The sequence below is a fragment of the Apis florea genome, unplaced genomic scaffold (genome assembly GCF_048593485.1).
Source record: "Apis florea isolate Af1SG1 unplaced genomic scaffold, ASM4859348v1 contig_3496_pilon, whole genome shotgun sequence".
Lineage (NCBI taxonomy): Eukaryota > Metazoa > Arthropoda > Insecta > Hymenoptera > Apidae > Apis > Apis florea.
This window is the reverse complement of record NW_028256773.1, coordinates 8971735-8994482: the sequence shown is the minus strand read 5'-3', so window position 1 is coordinate 8994482 and position 22748 is coordinate 8971735. Positions and strand designations below refer to the sequence as shown.

Here is a 22748-nt window from a genome sequence, read left to right as displayed (position 1 = left end):
TTTTATTAATTTGCAGGAAATCCACGAGAAATCCGTTCTTCTCTTGGATACGTTTAAATGATGATATTAAATAATAATAATAATACTTTTTAACTCCGGAATAACGGATATTCGAAAAGTTTGAATAGAGATAAAATTTTTGCGCGGTTTGGACTTTAATAGATCGGAGGAAAGTAGCTGGACCGTTTAGATAAGAAATTTTCTCCAAGAGCTGAGAGAGGTTTTACGCGTAATAGATTACGCTCGCAAGTTAACCGCTTAAAATACGCCGAATGATCTTAGCCCTTTTGATTAACCTGAGCCTGATTTTTAATCTCTGGAACCTATTCTCTCTCTCTCCTATTGTTCTAATTGAAAACATAAACATCGCATGTTTCTACGTTTCGTGAAAAGGTTTTCGAGCTCGAGAAGCGCGCATACATCGCGAAGGCGCGCTCGTTTCCCGGGATAAATTAAATTACTCGGCGATAACATCTTTCCGAAGCGGGGAGATTTACGAAGATGAGAGGAGAGCACCACTCGGCCCGGCTGGCTGAATTACGACGCGAATTATCCAACGATGCGTCGCGATAACAAAAGCTGTATAATGCGACATACAGAGATACATATCAATTTTCCGCGGACCGCTACTTTCCGCCCCTCCTCGAAACTATCCACTTGGTTGCCTCGAATTCAACGAATGTTTCGACCCGTTGAACGACGTTCGATGTAAAAAGAAAAGGGTAAGGAAAAAGGGTTGGAGAAAGGGGGATTGGAGAATGGATTCTTATTAGACTTTCAAGGTCCGTGGATCGAAAATAGATGGTGAAGATTCGGAGATTGAAAAGGAAAGGAGAGAGGAAAGAAAGGGCGATTGGGAATTGAAGCGACATGGGTGGACGACCCCGCGCACACACCGGCCGTCGACCCGTCGAGAAGAGTTTGAGAAGGAGCGCGGTATGAAACCGAAACCACCGTGTATTACGCGGTACGCGGGAGAAAGCTGATTCTCGAGGCGTTTTCTTAAGGTGGCGGAGCCACGCGTTACCGGATTTCGCGAGGATGAAATTCATCCGGAGCGGAAACGCGAGGGGAAAGGACGGGTAATCTTGGCGCGTAGAGGTGTAGAATTCGCTCGCCGAACAATGACAGATCGCGCAACGTCGGTTTAAAAAGACGTCGGTTTACGGTGATACGTTTTATTATTCAAAGAACAACCTGTTCGCATCCTGGTACGCGAATAAGATTAGATTCGTGCGAACGAAATAATCGGTATTTCTAATAAAAAGAAAGAGAAAGGAAAGAAAATAGGGATACGATCGAAGGTTCGTAAAATATTATTTCTCTTGTGGTCGGAACGCGGGTTGAGGATCGTTCTAGAATCCGACTTGTTGTATAACACTGTGTCACTTATCATACTTGTCTCCGACAATTAGACTAAATTGTACTTGTCTCTGCCAGCTCGCTTTAGAATTTTAATCGCGACCTGGTTTCCGGCCAGTTCATCGGGAAGGAACGAGAGGCAGGAACGTAGAATGGGTTCAACCGCGAAACAAAGTAACCGCATTTTTCTACACGAATCGTCCATCTTCCCCGTCTTTGCTCAAACTCTCTCCCTGTAATTTGTCAAACCGATCCTCGGAACAACGATAAAACCAGTGTGAAACTTTAACTTTCTGAATATTTCTGAATTCGAACGTGACGTAAAAATAGGCGAGGATTCATCGTCGAGTTATCGATCGATTCTTCTGGTCGATCGTAATTAATTGATTAATTACTCTCTCGATATAACACATTTTCATAAATATCGCGAAGCGAAGAAACATCCCTCTTCTCTCGTTTCCTTTCCGAAGGAGGAGCGGAAAGAATTCTTGGCCGAGGGATGCGAATAGAGAGGAGATACGTTTCGACGACTGGTCGATACGATCGTAGCGACCCTTATCGAGAATTAGCCCGGACGGCGAACCGAGGATGAAATTTTCGAGGATGAAAATCCGGATAACCGATCGGCTATCGAGAACTCGTCTTAATCTCGTTGTCGGTTGTTCCAGCCGAGCGAGTGGCTTCTGGACGTATACCCCGAGAAAGAGAAAAATGGAGGATAGGTTGGGGAGAGGGCGAAGGAGCATTTGAGAGAAGAAATTGAGAGGATAAAGAGCGTCCGTGGGAGACGAATACGCATCGCCATCCTCTTTTACGACCGACCATTGCTCGTAAACCATGAAATATCGGCAGAATTCGAGAATCCGATTTGCTTTGAAGTTGGATCGAAATTATAATTTCGATATTGGAATATAGAGTATGTATATATATATATGTATATATACTCGATTTAATTGGGCAAAAAAAAAAAAAAAAAAAAAAGAAAAATACTCTCTCGTCTCGTCGCGTTTATTTATTTTTATTCAAGTTCGAATACCGAAAGCGTTCGAGCCATTCGAAGAGAGCATCTTTCTCTTCGTAATTAATCGAACGATTGTACAGCCTCCCGTTGGCACCCGAGACGTAAAAATGGTTGGCGTATTTATACCCGAGTTATTTATCCGTCCGATAATAATAAGCGCGTTTTGGTCGATGAACGTCCTTGTTATTCGACGTGTCTCATCTTGCGGCCAAGTCGAACGTGAAACGAGGCATTGTTCGCAAAGATGCGGCTCGCCGCCACGTATTATTCTTTTTCATCGGGAATTTTTCTTTTCCAACGGATTCCCTGCTCTCGTCGTCATCAATGAACTCGCGTCATCGCTAGTTTTAACTTCGCCATTCCGATTATTCCGATTACCTTTATTATCGTCGTTACCATTATTATTATTACTATTATTATTATTATTATTATTATTCGAGTAACGAGATCCCTCTCGTTTTTTGTTCATTGTCAACGATAAATAGGATTTATTACGCGAGCGATACGGGTTCGCTTTTACAACTTATTTACGTACAATGCCGCGAATACACGAACGACACGAATTACGACGTACGTATATATCGTATCGTTGAATAGGACGCAAGAGAGATTCGCAAGATTCGAATTTAAAAATAGCGCAAGAACGGATGATGCGACGCAGGATGCCAACGCAATTGTGCAAAGAACCACCATGAACTACTGCTACACAGAGGGAATGGAACCGCGATAGAGCGCGTTCGAGCGAGAGATACGAGTTTGTATACTTGGCAGATGGCATCTCTGTTCGCGCTCGATTCGAAACGCGAATCCAATTACTTTGATTTCCCTTAATTGAAGATAGTACGCGTCGGCGCGACGCTTGTGGCGAGGACGCGCGGATTTCGAGCGTGTTATCGGCCGCCGAGCGTCGATTAATCAGAGTCGCTCCTTGTTTTTGCGCGTCGAAGCGCGAGATCATCGGCTCGAATGGCGTCGCTCTTCCTCCATCTTGCTCCTGAATCCCTTGGCAGAATTCGATTCGTAGCTATCCGTAAGCAGGAGAGTGGAATCAAGATCGAGGAGAGTGAAATCGGGGACGGAGAAAAAGAGCAGGAGTAGAATTTGGATTTGGGATTTATTTGGATGGAATTGCTTTGGATTACGGCGAGTACGTTAATTACCTATATCGAAAAGTTATATCCCTCCAATTTTCTCTCTCGTACTCACCGAATAATCGCGTCGTATCGAAACGGGATAAAAATCCTGGTGGATGAATCGCGCGAAAGATAACATTTTGGATAGAAACGAGAGCCGTGAAAACGGAAGAAAAGCAAAAAAAGTTCGTTCGAAAGCTATTGGAATCCTCGTTTCGGAACGAACGAGAAACAAACTGTTTTCTTCTGATCCGGTGCATTTACGGTGGCGAAACGGTGGAAAATTTGATCCCATTCTCCGCGCGTATTATCAAAGCCGCGAATGTTATGTTATTCCCATTTCCTTGTCGCCCCCCTTCCGTTTTCACCCTGCCCTTCCGCCACATCCTGTCCCAATGCAATCAAATTACTCGCTGCTCGACGCGACAACGGGGAAATGTCGTTAACCACGGTGGTTATCGCCGGTGCGTGTCACGCTTTAAATCGAGTTTCTACCTTCTGCGCGATCGGCCAAACCCGATTTTTGTTTTCATCCAGATTCCCCGGTGATCGCGCCATCCCCCCTTCCGTTTCCAACCCCTCTCCTCTTCTCCCTCGCGCAATTCACCGAAATTCTTCGAAATTCGGGGACCGAGTCGATGTGCAGCCGACGACGCGGACAATTTATAACCATTTCTCTTTTATCGAACGCTAGTTTTCCACGAACGGTGTATATAACGCGGTGTATATCGAGAGAGCGGGCAATATTTAGGATTTTATTTCGGTTGAAAAGAGGTTGAGATCGGCGAGATTCGAGGTTCGAGGGAGGGGTGAATGAAGCGAACGAGGTTAACGCGTAGGTAACCCTGTCGTTTGCGGGACGATGGTGAAACGGAGGCGGAACGCGGGCGGCCAGGTTTGATGGAGAATAACGACGCGACGCTCCCGAGGGAGCGACAAATCTTAATTCCCGAGCACCGATTGTCCTCGTTTCCGGCCTCGAAACTGGTTCATCGATAACGCCACTTCCGCCCCGGGGATTCTCATTTCGCGATTATTTTTCCATCGGTCGTATCCATCAATTCTTTCTTTCAACCAATGATACGAGCGTATACGTGTATCTAGCCAGGTATTTTCTTTTTTTTCTTTTTCCTTTTTTTTTTTTTTTTTGTATCATATCGGCATAGTCGAATGAAATTTTCGTCGAAAACGGCGATTATCGTTTCACGTTGACTCGTTAATTAGATTTCGCGTGGCTGCGAAAATCTAATTTCGATTTTTTCCACAAAAAAAAAAAAAAGAAAAAAAAGTACGTCGCGTTTCATCGGTTGGATTAATCAGATTTCCCATTTTTCTCTTCCTCCCCCCCCCCTTTTTTTATGCGCATTTTTATGGAAATGTTCCGTAGAATGGCGCGAATGAACGCGGATCGACGATTGACGTCGCGAGAGACAAATCGTCGCGCGCGGATCGTGACGGCGAAAGATACGGATTCGCAAAATCCAGTAATCTATCGCTTTGCTCGTTTTTCTTCTTTTTTTTTTTTTTTCTTTTGTTCCGACCTTTTTTATTCGCGTTTAAAGGAACGTACGTTTACACGTTCGCCGCTTGATCGTGCAACGAAACGTTGATTCCCGCACGGTCCACCGTGGAAATTAGAAGTTGGAAGCGAGTCGAGAGTTGGCAATATCGCGCGATCGGGGATTCTAAACGCGGTTGACTTTTCAACGAAATTTCGAAATTCCATCGGGTCGCCGCGCGGATTCCAATTGGTTCGTAATGAATGTTGGATACGATGCCGCGTATCTGTATTAAAGTGGCTTCATTTACGTTTAATCGGTTCTGCCGTGTAAATTGAATGGCGTACGGACATCCGGTTTACATTAATACGATTGATTTCTTCATTTATACATCGCGGTTAAAATCCCGTTTAAACAACGATGGCGTTTACATCGATGTTACACCGTATTTCGATATATCCCAGAAAATAATATCCGATATTTCGATCGGGGAACATATTTGGATCGAACGTATAGGCACGTTTTAGGCAGTGTTGTCGAAAATCGGACGCACTTTGGTTTCGTCGAATCACCCGTTCGTTTCGAAAATTCAAAATTACCTTCAAATTTACCTTCCCTCCCCCCTCCCGAATGATTACCCGATTCGGTGATCAAGAGTAGAGGAGATCCTTTCCTTCTCGATTAATTCATCGCGACGCGGTTTTCGCAGATCTCGAACGATCGAGCGTGTGCAATCGACGTCCTCCTTCCGGTCGAGCGGGTAACTCGAAGAGAAAATATAGGGGGAAGTTATTCTCGGATAGATGCGGTTCCTTGGCAATATTAGCGGCACGTTGGTCGGTACAGCAGTCGACCTTGGGGAATCAATCTCGCGGGAATTCGGGAACCGAAGTAAGGCCTCCCCTTCGACCCCGTTGCTGGCCGTTCCTCAACGGTGAAAAAGAGAGAGAGAGAAAGAGAGAGGGGGGGCGGCTTTATGCCTGTAAGCCGTCGTTATTGGTGCGGCGCGACGGTTTGCACGCCGCGGTATGCGTTTCATGAAAGATGGATCGCGTGCCACCGTTCCCTTATAGAGACTTCTTCTCTTCCAGGGGTCATGCATCGGCCATGAAAAAGGCTTTAGACGTAAGAAGCGACTTTAACGTAATACTCGTGGTTGGAGAACACGCGACTTTCCCTCGGCCAATAATCTTTTTTCCCTTCTCTCCCTTTTTTCCCCTTTTTCTCCCCGCCAGGGGAATGTTCGCTTTAAATTATTACGCTACGTCGTTTCGCGATCTCTATTTTTTTTTTCTTTTCTTTCTTTTCCTTTCTTTTCTTTTGCAGTAATTTTTCGATACGAGGGAATATCGTAGCTGTGCGTTCGTCTTTACCTCCGTCTTTATCTCCAACGCGAGAGAGAGCGATGGATCGACCGTTAATGTTGGATAAGTTGGATTAAATTCACCCTAAATGTTTATTAATGACTACGGGTGAGTACAGATTGTACGAGCGTCCGAATGTCAAATATTTGGTGTCCCGGCAGAGATGATCCTGGCGCAAACCTGGTTTGGTCAGAATTTTAACTCTCGGAAACTTGGATTGATGCGCGCGTATCATTTTCGAAGAATCGAAGGCGAAAATCGTGGACGGAAATGATAGAATTTCAGGATTTCGCGACGCGAGCGATCGTGGCGCGGCATATTTTTCACCCGTTGTTGCTCGCGATCGTGGGTGGTTGTCGCTGTGGTGGTGGCGTCGTCGTCGCACAGGCTTAGCCGCACGCGGCGCTTTATCAACGTTGTAACGAGCTGTCGCCGTTATTGCCGAGGTGTCTCCGTTACCACGGAAGCTGACGTGGCGTTTCTAATAAAACGATCGCGCCGCCAAGGTAGCCTGCATTGTGTCAGGATCGTGGGAGGAGATGTTGGTAAAGGGCTCGTGTTAACGACCCGCCGCCCAGCTTCCCTGTATAATCCTGCGGTGGATCAATTCCAGTCGACCACCACCACCACCACCACCGCCATCGCCACTGCCTGGAGGAGAGAGAGTGAGAGAGAATCGTTGGATGCTTCTTCGAAGGGAAACGATCGAATTTTCATTACGTGATTCACTCGTGGCCACTCGTCGAGCAAACTCTTAGAATAGCGGGGACAAGTTTGAGGGGAGGGAAACGATGTACACGACGATTACAGGACGAGCATTATCGAAAAGCGATACGATTTCTCGCTCGTGTCGATGGGAACAGATTTTCGATTTCATTTTGCGATTGAAGAAACGATCGATGTCTCTTCCTGGAAGACGTAGACAGGCGAAACAACGGGTAACAACGAGTTTGCGAATCTGATTATAATTTTAATTGGCCTTTTTAGGGCAGAGGTACGCAAATTTTCAGCGTTGTTGACGGTACAAATTTACGGTGCGGATTGTCGAGTATGTAAGCCCGTGTGCACACACGGAGCGTAATTACCGTTGCTAATCAAGCAAATAGCGGTGATTATGACAACGGGATTCGCAAGAGGACTTACTGCCGGTGAGTCCGGTAAACAGTGCGCCTCCATTAACCGGAGGGATAGTCGTGTTTCTCTTGCTTGTTTGCCTACGTTTGAGCAAAAGCTTCTTGCTCCGCTGCCTTACGGCGGCCACCCAAACGGCGCCTCTCTCTCTCTCTCTCTCTCTTCCTTTGTGCCAACACCCATCCTTACAATTTTCGTGCGTAAACTTTGTAATCCTCTCTTTCGTTTTTTAATCTTTTTCTTTTATGCATCCTCTTTCCCTTTCCTAACCGATGGAAAATGGACAATTCACGTGATCGAGAGAAATTTTCGCGACGAAGAAAAATGCGACGTGAGTTTTACAAACTCGAGTTTTCGACTCGAGCGAAAATTGTTTGAGAAAAGGCGCACGCGCGTAGTTTCTATGAATCAGTTGTGAATACAGCCCTGCCGTCTAATTTCGCATCCATCCTCTTATGATTGCAACTTGGTGGACTTGCACGTTTTTCGTAATTGTCGATTGTCGATGAAGGAAAATCGTAATCCAAGCGATATCATTTAGTTGTTTTCAGATATTCGACTAATAAAGGGTTTAAAGGAAGGGAAACGTATCGTTTGGAAAGAGAAACGAGAAACGGTTTCGCGTACATTAGCAGCGAATAGGGTCCTTATCGGGGGCGCGTATTTCAAGAAAAATGTCGAAAAATAACGCGGTAATATTCTATGCTATCTGAAATGCTACGCCTCGGGGATATTCTTTACGAGACCGTGGAGAGTAACGCAGTAACGTTTTCTCTCCGTCTAATTTTCCCTTCTTTATTCGCGAAGAAATTTCACCGTGAAACCGGTGAAAAAATATATATATATATCGACTGTTTCGCGCGATATATATATATATATATATTTTTTTAAATAAGAATCAGTTTTCGATTCGAGAAAATAGGATAAAAATTTAAAAAAGAAAAAAAATCAAGAACCGAGCGCGTTTCCTCGATGGTGTGGTCCATTTCCTACATCACTGTGGAGGAACAATTTATCCTGCATAAACGTACGAGCGGAATAACGTTATAATAATGGACGGTGATTAATCGAAGCGGTTGTTCAAAGGGGTTGTTGTTTTCGCGCGGAGAAAAAAGAGGGAGGGAAAAAAAGCAAAAAATGGAAAAATCCCCGTAGACAACGGTGCTCTCGTGAGGTAATGCACGCGAGCAATGCATCAACCTACGTCAAATATAACGTCGAATGTGTACAGTGTACAGGGAGAGGGGAGAGAAATTACGAGGACGAATATAGGGAGCGCGACGCAAGAAAGGCCGGAAGGATTTTGGCAAGCGGCGCGGAGAGATTTCGAGGACAGCATTGTCGAGACCCGACTCATTGTTCGCCTCATTGTTTCTCGTCACGTGCCCACCCTGCGCCGTCCCTGAATCGAGAGAATCCCCCCCCCCCTTCCCCCCGTTCTCCTTCCGTAGAAGAGAAACACACGGGCGAGGCAACCACCCGTCCGAAAGTTTTCCCGGAGACGTGAAGTTGGCGAGGAGGAGGAGGAAAGGAAGTTTGGCGTTTTCGATGATAAATGATTGGACGGTGATAAATTAAGCCTCTTTCCGCGAGAGACGCTGTCGTAAAGTCCATATTCGCGATATTATCGTCGCGGTTTCGCCTCTTCCACCGAATAAATTCGCATAAATTGGACGATCCGACGGACGAGTCGATATCTGACGGAGGAGAAATTTCACGGCCGGATGGATAACCACGTACCTTACGATCTTTCGCTTTCTAAAATTTCTATTCGAGTTCGAATCTCCTTTTCCAACTTGACGTTATTTATTTATTTTTTTTTTTTTTTCGTTTCATACTTCAAAATCGTGCAAACGCTCGATAATTAGTCTAGAAAAAAGTCGATGGTTGGATCGAATCGGTTAGGTTCCTGCTCGTGAGGTGAGATTCGAATGGAAAGTTGGTAGGATGGGCGGCAGGTGGGCACGTTTCGGGGAAACGTTTAAGAAACGTCGACAACGGGACAGGTGAAATGTTTCTTTTTCAAGAAGTGAATATCTGTTTGGGTGGCGCGTTGGCAGGTAATTCGTCCCGCGCGACGGATGGATCGATCCTCGTGGCCCGTTTCTCGGGACGCGATACGCGTTGGTGAAAGAAAAGGTTGGTGGGAAACGGAAGGGAGAGAATACGTTTTTCCGTCCGACGAATGATAAATCGTCGCCCGCTCCTCCTATGGACGAGTATATTTAATGTCTCGCCAACTCCTTTCCTTCCCGCCAAGATCAACTTTACGTCACGACAACGATCCACTTGGGAATGGTGGGGAAAAAATGGGTTGGAAAAGGAGGGAAACTTTAGTCGAGGGAACCCGTTTATATAACCGCGGCTTCGACTCGCTCTGTATCGCCTTTTTTTTCTCTTGAAACTTGATTCGTTCAAAATGCTTGACATTTCTTTTAATCCCGTTACGACCCATTTGCGTTACAATCTTTATACGTGAATTTTTGCATTCGTTTTACGCGGGCGAAACATGGGATTACCTAGTTTGACTAACCATGAATAACTTGTTAAATGCGTCGTTCCAAGTGGGGCACGGATTTGGAAGGTTCGACGGGGGGGATTGCGGTAAATAATAATTTCCTCTTGATGTTTACAGATATGATGTACGGCCGCGTAACGTATAAACGTCTAGTCACTCGGAAGTTTTTTAATATTACGCTAGTCGCAATCGATGCGAAGATAGGAACAAAGTTATATAACTCAATCTTCTCGTTCTTTCGTTGTTCGATTTCGGGATTCAAAATATTCGATCCCGGTAAAATACGGGTAAAATACGCGTACTTGGACATCGCAATTTGGATATGAATAAATTGCGTTCGATCAGAGTCACGCGTGAGATCTCGATTTCGCGATAAAAAATTAAAAAATCCATTCGAGAAAACTATGCCATCCCGATACCCCTCGTAGTTTCGTAGAGATTATGAAACGGCCGAGTGACCTACATTTCATTCCTGGAAACGCGCACTTTGCCGGGAATCGAGTCCTATCGCTTGTCTGGACGTTCGAGATAGCGATTCGAATTTTTTGTCAATTTTAATGAGCTCTTTCGATCGAATTTCCGTTTCGCTCGCTGTTGGAACAAATGGCGGAGGGAGGGAATAATCGGAGAGATAAGCCGGCTCGAATGCAGACTTGAAATCATCATCGATTCTATCCTGTAATCGTATTTCCCGCGACCAAATCACCGCGGCGATCGATCGATCGATCGATCGATCGTTGCGGTTCGCGCCGCGGTCGAAATCGATCGTCTGGAATTGGAATTGGCTGTGCTCGAAAATCGAAAATACAGCGGGCGATGATCGGCCACGGGTGCTTGTTGTTCCGATTTTCCCCGGTTTGATTTTCGATCGATTATCGAAAAACGCCTTGACGCACGAGGCGTTGTGGAAAGCGACCGCCGCACGGTTTCCAACCTTTCGAGCCGCTCGATCATTTCCATTCGTTGATTGGCCCATCGGATCGTCGTTCGTTGAAATGACACCGCGACCGGAAATAAGCGAGGCAACGATTGCCAGATTTAACGCAACTCGGCACCAGCGATCTGAAACCAGCGCGATCTCGTTTCAGGGCTGCGCGTTTCAGGGCTCGTTTTAAATAGGTGTCGGGACGACGCAAACGGCCAATCATCGCAACGACTCGACTTATCAATCTTGTTTCGCGTAATTTTAATTTTTCTTTCCCTTCCAAAATTGCAAAATTTAACGTCCCGCTTTTCGGACAAATTTCCCCTGAAACGTTGCCGATTTATCGCCGATCGTATCGCCCCGTTCGAGCGTAGAAAATCGTCCCTTCCCGAGCGTGAATACCTTGTACGTATAGATTCGATGGAAATTCGAATCGAATCGAAACTTCTTCCCCGGGCCGTGACCGCGATCCAGGTTTACGCGCGTAGGGAACATCCTCATCAATAATACGGCTCGTTTGTCCGTGGAAACGCGGAAGGGCGGCGGTGTAGGCCGGAGCCGCGACCTCAAAATCGTGCATGCAAATTCGCCGAATAATTATTCCGTGTGACCGTCTCGATCGCCGCCGCGGATCCCCTCCGATTTAGGGGGGAGCACACCCTCCTTTTCCTTCCGTCTCCTCTTCGTTCCACCACACGTTTCACCAGGCATAGATTAGTTTCGATACGCCATCCGGAAAAGTTGACCGATTATTTCGATTATTCCGCCCAGACAAATTCCAATGTTTTTTATAAAATATTACACTTTTATTGCGTGCTAAAAAATGCTATAATTAATAAATAAAGGTGTACACGGTGGATACGCGTTGTTACAGGCGAATATTTACGTACGGACTCGTCGAGTCGTGTCTTTCTCCCGATCGATGATTTCGCAATTTCGAATACTCGATGCTCGCTCGAAAGTCGATAACTAAACTCGATAGAAGGAAGGAAGGAAGGAAGGAAGGAAGGAAGGAGCGATCTGGAGCAAAGACGTAGCGAGAGAGAGAAGCGATTACATCGGCGAGAAGTAAATCGTAGGGGATGACGCGCGCGATCGTAGGAGGAGGAAAGTTTTTTCATTACGGCGCGTATGATGGAAGCGCGTTGAAACGTGTTCCGGATTTATCGTTGGCGGCGCACGCGGTTCGCGATACACGCGGCATAATAGAGGGGGGGGAGGGGCGCAAAACGGGGGATTTGCCGGGGGGATCGGTTGGCACGGTAAACAAGGATGAACGCTTGGAGGCTCACCAGACCGTGTTTAATTAATCGGCAGTCCATTAGCGGCTAAAGTGGTCGCTGTATTTTCCTTTTGTTCCGAGGCGAGGATAAAATCCCGTTTCATACGAGACGATCCGAGTCGTTCTCTCTCTCTCTCTCTCTCTACATATCTCTGTGTCTCTGTCCAAAGTAACAAAGCGTACGAATGATTCGGGCACTCGTAGTCGCCTCGATTCGCTACTTGTTGGCTCGTCGCTCTCGGCTAATGGCGGCGTTTCAAAGAAAGGAGGGAATGGAGGTTGGAGAGTATGCGCGAAAAGAAACGCAGAAGAAGATTCCTCTTGGCTTTCCTCGTCAAGCCTCTAACAGCGAATATATATATATGTATATAGCGAAAGGGCGGACCACGAAGAGAGAGAGATACACGAAGGTGAATATCCCAGTTTAGGAGGACGTTAGGGGGGGTCGGTCGTTAGAGAAAGAAGAAGACGCTTCCTACTTGGTCCCAACCGATCGTTACTCTCGCTCTCTATTCCTATAGTTTGTACTGGTCGAACAATTATCCGCTCGTCAAAGGCGGATTCGTGGTTGGGATTTGCCTCGATTCCTGCTTCTTTTTTTTTTTTTTTTCCGGTGAGGGTAAATAATTCAACGTTTCAACCCTCTCGTAATTTACTCGGGCTGAATTTCTTTCTTAATCTTTCCGGACCGAGCGTGTTCCGTCCTCCCGGGTGACAAACGACGATCGTATCTTTTCCCGCCTCTTATTTCGGCCGAGGGAGTGGCGAGATCGAGCGCACAGGCCCGTGGACGTGCACAGAGCTTAGCTGTAAATTTATTTTCCAGCGGGCAACCGGAAGTCCCGGCGCTGCTGCTTCTCGAGAAGCCCCTCTAGGCTAGCCGGACACTTGAGCTTTCATTGTTTACGGCACAGCGGAGAGGGTTGGAGGGAGGGTTGCAGTTTTCCCAAGAAGAGGTTAGCCTGACCGCTTCCATTTCTCTGCACGCTCGAACCTCGACCCCGTTTCGTACTTTTCACCTCGTCCTTCGAAACCTGCTTTTTCTCCTTCTTCCTCGACTCGTTGTCCACGAGGAAAGCAGGTATGAGGGGAAGAAAGTCCTGTAAACGACTTTCATAGTGGGTAAATTGATTGATACGTCGCGAGGATGTTTATTAAAAGGGAAGAGGATCGTTTCTCGCGCGTATTAAAAGCCTATCGCGCGACGACGAATATTCTTGTTTTCTTTAGCGGATTATATATACATATATTCATTCGTGAATATTTAACCGAGGCCGAAACAGGGGGAGGGATCAATCTGCTTATTCTTCAAATATTCAACAGTTTTTTACGGAGAGACAATTTTATTTAATGTTTTTCTATGCACGTGCCACGACCAAAGGATCTCGTAATTCCGTCAGGCTTAAAAGGAAAATATCGGTCTCCGTGTTTCTCTTTCTCGACGACGACGACGATAGCCCTGGGCTGCTGCTGCCACTGCAGAATTTCATACGTCCACTTTATATCGCGAGAGTATCTCGTTATTTTGTCTCAATTTCATCCTTTTCCGCGGCGCAAGAAAAATACACCACTGATCTTTACGCCTCTTGCCATTTACCCTCCAATCTCGTAGACGATTGTCCGCGAAAATCGGGAAAAACGTTCGATCTCTCTCTTTTCGCGCGATAAAAAAAGAAATTTCCCTTCGAATTTTTCATCGTTCGAGTAACTGTATCGGTTCTGTCATCTTATAAATAGTCGTAGTATCTCGTGAGAAACGGTGAGATCTCGTGAAAGCGGTGACCAAACACCGCTGGTGTACTTTGCGCAAGGGTTAAAAGCGCTCTCTCTCTCTCTCACTCTCTCTGCCTGCGCATAAGCGAGGGGGTGGCTTTGGTTAGGCGCATAAAAGAGGTAATGACGGGTCGGAGGCAGGCGACACGGAGGAATAATCCGGGAACACGATTGTCGGAATAATCGAATTGTTTGGCGCGGGTAATGCTCGGTGGTGGCCGACTCGCAATGGAAGGGTTCACGAGGAGGCACGCGGTAACGGAAAGCCTCGCCCGACCTATTGGAACTGGTGCCTCGCTTTGTTCGCGTGCCAATTGCAGCCGTTAATTGGCTATAGCCAATAAAGCGTTGATTAGCAGCCGGTCAGATATATCTGGGGGAGGGAGGGGGGGATCCGCTATCCGTGTCGTGGCTGCGTTTGTAGCTGCGTGTTTGGCTTAACGCTTCATCAAAATGGCGTCAAGTTTATCGATTGCTCGCCTGCCGTGTGTGTTCGTTTGTTTGCGCGTTTCGTTTCGAACGCGATCTTCCTTTTTTTTTTTTTTTTTTTCTTTAGAAAAACTGCGATCTTGAAAATTTGCTTGGAAACAGGAATGTCATTTTGAAGATGCATTGGAACGAGTTATCGTTATCAATTGTCCACGCGAAAAGGGAGAATTTGAAGGAGAGATATATTCCTATATTCGCAAGAAAGTTGAAATTAATACTTGGTGTAGCGCCGGCTACGAAGTTGGATCGGTGCCATTTAATCGGCACCGGTTTCCACGTACGCTCGACGTTCGTTCCGCGAACTTGGTTCTTCGTTATATAATCGTTCCGAATCTTGTGGGTCTCTGAAAAGAAATTCCAACGCGCGCGATTCGATGATTCGCATGCGGATACGTGAGCAGCATCGGCTCAGATATCATCGCGTATGTTCACCTGGCGCGATCAACGCTCGGCCGTTTGCCAGTTATAATCGATAGGTGCGAGGAACCACGTGATCGCTAACCATGTTGCGCGTCGATGGAAATGGATCGGAATCGGCGGCCGAAGGGAAGTTCATTTCTTCGATTCCCGAATCGAGAAAAATGGCGCGCGGGAATTTACAATTTCCCCTCTTTTTCTCTTCCTCTTCCCCGTTAAATTCCACGATATTCTTTTATTCATGGAAAAGATACGATTCAAATTTATACGATAGCGAGGGAAACGGCCACGTACGCGTATGTAGGTTCCCTCGATTCTCGAGATATTCAAACAATCAAGTCGTCTAACTATTCCGATAGCGTATCGGTGAGTCGTTGTTCGAACGCTCGACTCGAGAACCGAGGTCACGGCTTCCTCCACGGTTCGAAACCGAGCCGGAAAATATTTTCCTCTGCCATTTTCCTCTCGGCGCGGGGACCTGGCAGGGGCCACAAAAGCGGTCGCCACTTCGCCTCCCTTCGCTTTTTCCCCTCTTTTCTTCTTTTTTCGCGCGGCGACACGAGAAACAGCTTATGCCGCGTTCGCACGCCACCATCCCGAAATCCCGAGTCCAACGATTCCTTAATTCCTTCCTCGTCGATCGAATCGAAGCTTTCGAAACGAAGATTTGTATAATAGTGATATAAGTCGCCGTTTCTTTCTTCCGTTTCGAAATTGTCACGTTCGACTGGGAAGGGAAAAGCTTTTTTAACTGAAGGAATATCTCGTGGACGAGGAAAAGGAAGAGCAGAGTGGAGAAGATTTCTTACCAAAAGAACGGTTGGTATTTCGCGTTAAATGATCCAATTATTTCGCCGCTAAGAGTAGTATTTTTCCGAGGGAACGCGATTAGATTTAAAACGGGATAGCGCGGCGGACACTTCTTTCCGTGGCCTCCATTCTGCCCTTAATTGTTTTTCTTTGTCCATCCGAATTTACAGCAATTTTCGCGCAGCTGACTCGGATAATACAATTTTGCCGACTTAAATCGGCAACGCTGTTTCCAACGATAAACCCGTTCCACCGCCACCGTACCTTTTAGTTCCGCGAAAAAGCGAGAGCGACGAGTCCGAGGGGGAGACGGGGGAGAGTTCTCCAGGGCTCGAGATGAAAATGAGATCGGCCGAGAAACGAGATCCGTTGTTTAGACGACGTGTTTAATGCTTTCATTAACGAAACGGAGAAATGAAAAAACGGAATGGAGAGAGAGAGAGAGAGAGAGGAGGAGGAAAAGCAAACACGGGAAAGAACATGTTTCTTTCCTCGTCCATTCCCTCTTCCCTTCGACCGATCTTTCCACGCTTATTGCTTCGTTCGGAAGAGCAGGCAATGATATCTGTTTTCGTTCTTTTGCAATTCCCGCGAGAAGAAAACATATATAGATATCGACGACGCGTTAAAGCGTATTTAGATTTCTTTTTAAACGCGCGAGGGGATGGATTTTGCGAGAACGTTTCGTTTTCGTTGAATTAAAAATACACGGATCCGTCGACGTTTCGCAGCATTGCAAATAAGACGACACGATTTCGGACGAATAGGATGGGATATCCACGAAATAGATTGCCTTTTTGAATATTCGTGTTTATCGAATATCGGTTCAGTGTTGCGATCGCAACACACAACGTGTCGTGGTATAACGTGTCGTTTCCATATGCACGCACCACGCAACCACGGAGGGACGTATTTTTCCGAATAATCTCCGGCCATGCCTTGGATACGCTCGTTAACGCGGTCACAATAGCCTTTTAATTTTCCGCGCTTACCTGTTCGATCCGATATCTCCAGACGCCGCTCATTGTCCCAGACGGCGATGGGATCGTTTCGTGAATCGCTCGCTCGTCCATCACTTGGACAATATGCGTATTGTGCGCGATACAACGGGGAGACGTCGCATTGTCGCGCGTATCCTCGAACTGGAAAAAACGATAGATCCATCCGATAGACGAACGTTCGAATAATAGAAAAGTTGATCGAAAAGTTGATAACCAGTTGGAGGGAAAATTCTTAGTCGAAAATAAAACTTTGGTTTCAACGATTAACGGTTTCGACACCGATCATGATCTTTCATAATCGTATCGGTGGCAAACGATGGAAATAAATCGCGCTCGTTTTAATCGTTGTTGCACGGTGATAAGTTTGGAAAGAAGCCACCCAAGCGCTGGTTCCCCGCCCAACTCTTAAACACGGTTCTCGCCAACGGTTATCGCCCCACCACCCGGGGAGAAAGAAGAAATTGCAACGATGCTATTTGGAACGGTTTTAAACCCTTTCGCAGCCGTCGCAACGAGTTTTCGCGACGATTAAGAGGCAAGTTTCCGGCCGGAGTTCCGGCAATTCCGCGCCGGGATGGGGAGGGGAAAAAAGAAGAGGAGAATAATTTAGCGAAACGATTAAACTCCGGGCCCTCCAACTTTTCGGCCACGATCGCCCATCCCCCGACTCAGTGGCGGTGGTGGTGGTGGTGGTGGTCGAAAGGGATGACTGCGATACTCTTTAAGCGAACCGAGACTTCCGATCCTAAATGATCCCCCCCTCTTTCTTTTTCTCTGTTTCAGGTAAGAGACGTATTCGCCAAGTTGGAACGACGCGATGCGATTACTAGCGGGCGGAGAGAAATTTATAAACGAAATTACAGAGAAACGTTGGAAAGTTTATTTTATTCCCGCGCGGGGATAAAAATCATCTTGCGATTATCGATCGATCGAACGAACGAGAGGAAGGTTGGCGGATGGAAGACGAGTTGCAGTAGCGCGGGGATTGTTTCTAATTTTTTTCGTTCGTTCGCCCGGCAAATAGTCGATCGCGATCGTTCGACCATGGAGTGGAGAGAGTGTAAGAAGCGGCGAGGAGAGGAAGAAAAATGAAGGTGGAAAGCGGGACGTACGAACCCGTCATTAATTAATCGTTGGGAAAATTAATTGAAATCTGTTTTCGAGAGGCCTTTCTTCTTCTTCTTCGAGAAGACCTCTCTCGATTCTCACGTCTCTGTTAAGACGAGACGGTGACGCGTATCGATGATGAAATTTTCTTTCAATATCTTTCCCGTTCATCTTTTTCTTCTTTCTTTTTTTTTCCATCCAGAGAGCGAGGCTTCGCGTTGAAATTCGTCGCCCGGCAAATCTGAAAGAAACGCGGAGGGATGGGGGACATAATGGATGGGAAAGATCGCCAATCTCTTTATTTAATCTCGTTTCGTCTCTCGTCTCTGCCGAGTCGCTGGTGCCGTTTTATCGTTGGCGACGAAACACGTCGTCCGCGATGTTTTAATCAGAAATTGGTGGAGCGAACAGGAGGGAATATTTTTCTCTCGCGTCCTCGATGGCTTCATCAAGGGCGAGTCATCCTCCACCCCCGTATTTCCTCGCATCGCGAAATATTCCCAAGGAGCTCTTTTTCCTCGAGCTCCGTCTCTGCCTTCTGCCACGATTCTCCGCTTATTTCGCGTCGTCATTACGACGAAATACTTCCGAAAATCCAACCCATTCCTCCGCCCCATTCCCTCGTATTATTTCTCTAAGAAAGGCTTTACGCGTATACATATATATACACGTATTTATATTTGTATATCGACGTCGGTGAGCGCGGCTGTGTGCACAAAAGGAAAAGTAGTCGAGCAATTTCCGCAATTACTTCCGCTTCCGCACAAACGCTTCCTTTCTTCCGTCGACATAGACGTTCGTCGCTTTGCCGGAGCCCTCGCCTCTTCTTTCGTCTCCGATACTTCCCCCCCCTCCCTCCCTCCCCTCATTTTTTCTTCTTCCTCTCTTATTCTCTTTTTTTTTTCTTCTTCTTCTTCTTCTTCTTTTTCTTTATCATCGTCCTTATTCTTATTCCTCGTTTCATCAGCGACGAAGTATTTTCTCGTTGCTACGAGAATATACTGATAATACTTCGTCGCGGTACACCCGGTTTCGCGCTTTCCCGTTGCTCGCCAATAATCCATCGATAAACGTAATCTCTCCGATACGATCTGTACGATCTATTCATTCATATGTTCATATATATATATATATATGTTCGAACGATTTTCAAGATGGAGCTAAATCTTTGCGCAGAGCGATCATTCCGTCTTTGTCGGTTTTATCGATCGGGTCGACGCTTCGTTCTGACTTTGATGAAAAGGGAAAAAAAGAAAATTTCAAGCGACATGTCGCGGTTGTCGCGTAATTCGGGGAAAAGGAAATAAAACTCGGAAATAATAGGGCGCGAACAAATTTTGAAGCTGGACACGCGATAAATAAATTGGCTGGTTCTGACAATTTCTATCGTTTTTCACGTTGTTCGCGTTAACGGTCGTAAACCGTGCTCCTAAACGGGCCGTTTTCATCGCGTTTGCACCGCGGGCGCAAATCTCATCGATACGTCGGTTTAATGACCGTTTCTCGTTTTTACGTTTTTGCGTTCTCGAATGAAGGAAGGGAGGGAGGGAGGGATGCAGCGTTCAATTTGGATGATCGAGCTCGTAAAAACCTCCCTATCGAATTTCTTATTACTTTCGCTCGTAAAAAAAAAAAAAAAAAAAGAAAAAAAGAAAAAAAGAAAAAAATGTATCGCCGATCGATCGCGATTACCACGGTAAAGTGCGGATTACGATTCGAACGTACGACGAACGTAGATCACGAGAGAGAGAAAAAAAGAAAAAAAGAAAGAAAGAAAGAAAGAAATGTTGGATGTTTACGCAACAGTTTTACTCCATTTTGTGATTTACGTACAAATGGTTCGTTTTAATAAATAACAAGGAAGGTGAAATTGTTCGAAAGAGAAGCAAGAATTGCTCGATAAATTATCTCCTATCTCGTTCCCTTCGTTTTCTCTCTCTCTCTCTCTCTCTCTCTCTCTCTCTCTCCGAAAAATTCTCTTATCCGTGAATTTAATTACGCCCCGGAATAATTCGATGCATCGATCTGGAACGTTGTGCGCGTTCGGGGATTGAAGATATTTGAAAATTAACGCGCATTTGATTTTCAAGGATCCGATCCAGCCCTTTGTGTCTGTCGTTTGCGTTCCGGCCTAACAACTGTTGCCCCATAAATTGTTCAACGTTTAACCCGTGATCCATCGAATGATCTATAAAGCCGATCTCAACTCCCGGTAACGATCCCCGGCAAATTGCTTCTCGTCTCACGCTCGTTTCGAGAAGAAACGAGGAAAGAGAAACGATCTTTGTACGACCGAAGGAATCTCGTTATTTTATTTGTTACGGCGACGATGATCTTTAGCGTGCGCCTTTCCATTTCTACCACGTGAAGTGAAATCTACGAAGAAGACGAGATAAAGAAGAATAGATTTTTTTTGGGAATCGGACGCGAGAGAGATTCGTTCGAAGGGAGTGGAGGAGAAAAATGGAAGAGGAACGATGGGGAAAGGATATACGGTGGAGAAGTGAGTCGTCGACGGCAAGTGTTTCGTGGGAAATGTTCGGAAACTCGCGACAATGTTTGGGATTACGATTGGACGTTCTCAATTAAGAAGCTGCGCGGCGCGGTTGTCCCGTAGATTAAATTTCGAAAGGTGTTTCGCCACCGATTTAAATTTAATTCGAACGAAAATTCCGGGACTGGTTGCTCCGCGCTCAAAGGACCCTGTTTACATGAAATTAGCACGCTCCGTACTCCTTTGAGCGCGTCGAAGCCGCGACACGGCACGTGTACGCCACGTAGAAACTCGCGTTATTTATACACGGTTGAACGTATATCGCCGTTTCAATATCGTCTGTATTCTTTGTCACGGAGAGGAGACGATTTCCATTTGAAAAGCTGATAAAAGTGACTTTGAAATGTCGAACGACGCTGCGTATAAAGGGATTTGAATAATGCTCCATTACCATCCGAATATATCATCCCCTCTCCCTATTTTCGTTGCAAAACTACGTACGCGACATCCGTTTATTAAATTAAACGTTTTGATGCTCCCTTCTTTTCGCTTAATCCGTTTCCAAGCCTGCGGCTACCGCCTTTGACGGAAATTGTTTCATCCTCTATATTGTTCCAAACAATTCCCTCTTTTCTTGTTTTTTTTTTTTTTTTTCCCCTCTTCAAGTAGAAACTTACGAGTGAAGAAAATTTCCAAATTTCCGAATTTTCAATCGAAGGTTACCTCGAAAAATTAGAACCAACGAAAATTCATTCGAGCGAACGATCGTATCGCTCCTCGAAACGTCTAAGATAAATTCCTCGTTCTTTTCAGATACACGAAATACTTCTTTTTCTTTTCAATGTTTTTTTCTCTTCTCGTCTCGTTCATATAAGCATAGAGACATATAAGAGAAAAATTGCGAATCATCTCATTTTCAATATATATATATAAATTCGATCAGTTCCAAGATGTCGAAATCTTTGAGAAAATTATTCTCTTTTAACAGATGGAACGAAGCGAAATCCATCCAAACGATCGTATCGTTCCGCTCGAAGGTTAGATAAATTTCACGGTATCGGGGTACCATTGACACGCGTTCTTTTAGATAGCGGACGGACCACCACGATTCTCGTCCCGCTCGCTTATCCTTTGGCGAGCTGCGATCTCGTTATCGGGTATCGTATCTTGGCAAGATGGCGAGGGGTGGGCGAGAAGGAAGTGTGGCAGGGCAAAGGGGCGTGTCGCGATATGTTGTATCCGCGTTATTTATACGTCCCAGGAGCATCGGCCGGTTTATAATCGAGCGTTTGTTGGCCGACAGTCGTGATTACGCGTCGTTATCGTAGTTTAGCTGGCGGAAATGACGGGGTTCGAAACAGCTGGCTAGCGCTCACGTAGAATCGGTGAAACACGGATCCGTTTCGAAAGTGGTCGTCTAATCCATTTCCATCGATCGATCGCTTCCTCTTTCGTTTCGATTAAAAAAAAAGAAAAAAAAAAAAAAATCGAATGGGACAGAATCGATTCTCCGCGTTAAAAGCGTTCAACGACTAAGAAGATCTAAGATTCTTGTTGGATATAGGATATTCGAGCAGATTTTGCATCTTCATTTTCGCTCGCCCTTTTTTTTTTTTTTTTTCGTCGAAACTCCATATCAATCCAAGAACGAAACTGTTCTCATTTTTTTATCCCATTTCCTGTCCCTCTTCCCCCATTCTCGTAATCTCTTTTTATCGTGTCCCCGGTGACTCGTTTCCACGAGTGGCGCCGATAGTTTCCCGGATTGAAGTCCCTCCCCGTTCCCTTCCAACTTAAACACACGCCTCGCTTCGTCGGAATTTAATTATACTGCGGGACACTCGTTCGGGAGAAAGCGTGGAATCGAATGCTCGTATCACGATGGATGGTTAATAGAATCGCGTTCGATATTAATTACAAAACGTTACACTTTTCTTCGAAAAATATGCTTCAATGCGACGATTCTTCTCCCTCCTAATTGCTCGTAGAAATATATAATTAATCGTATCGTTTTTAACGGAATGCAACAAGTTCGTTATTTCTTCGATTAATTTTCATATTAAATCCCAATCGAAAAAATACCGATCGTTTCTTTTTTCTTTTTTCCTCAAGACGTCAACGAAATCGATTCTCGATTTGTGCGAACACGAAATTCCATAGATCCTCGGCTCTATCGCTCTCGATCGTGAAAGGAAAAAAAAAGAAGGAAAAATTCTCGTTTTATCATAGCCGTAGTCGTTTGCGAACCCGGGCGAACTCCCTTTTTTCCTGGTTGCCACCATTTCCACGGCTTGGCTCGAATCCGCGGCCGCCTAATGATAAATCCACGCGATAAATCGCCGCGGCCAGCTTTTAAATATCGCTGTTGCTGCTGTTCACCCTCGCTATTTAACCGGTCGGTTAATCGGTCTGATTAATATTC

General features: G+C 45.7%; 1 protein-coding gene across 3 annotated transcripts in view; it reads left to right on the top strand.

The window, feature by feature from the left end:
- hiw (MYC binding protein highwire) overlaps nt 1-22748 on the top strand; it is a 173883-nt gene that overhangs the window by 79881 nt on the left and 71254 nt on the right. The window lies entirely within an intron of this gene.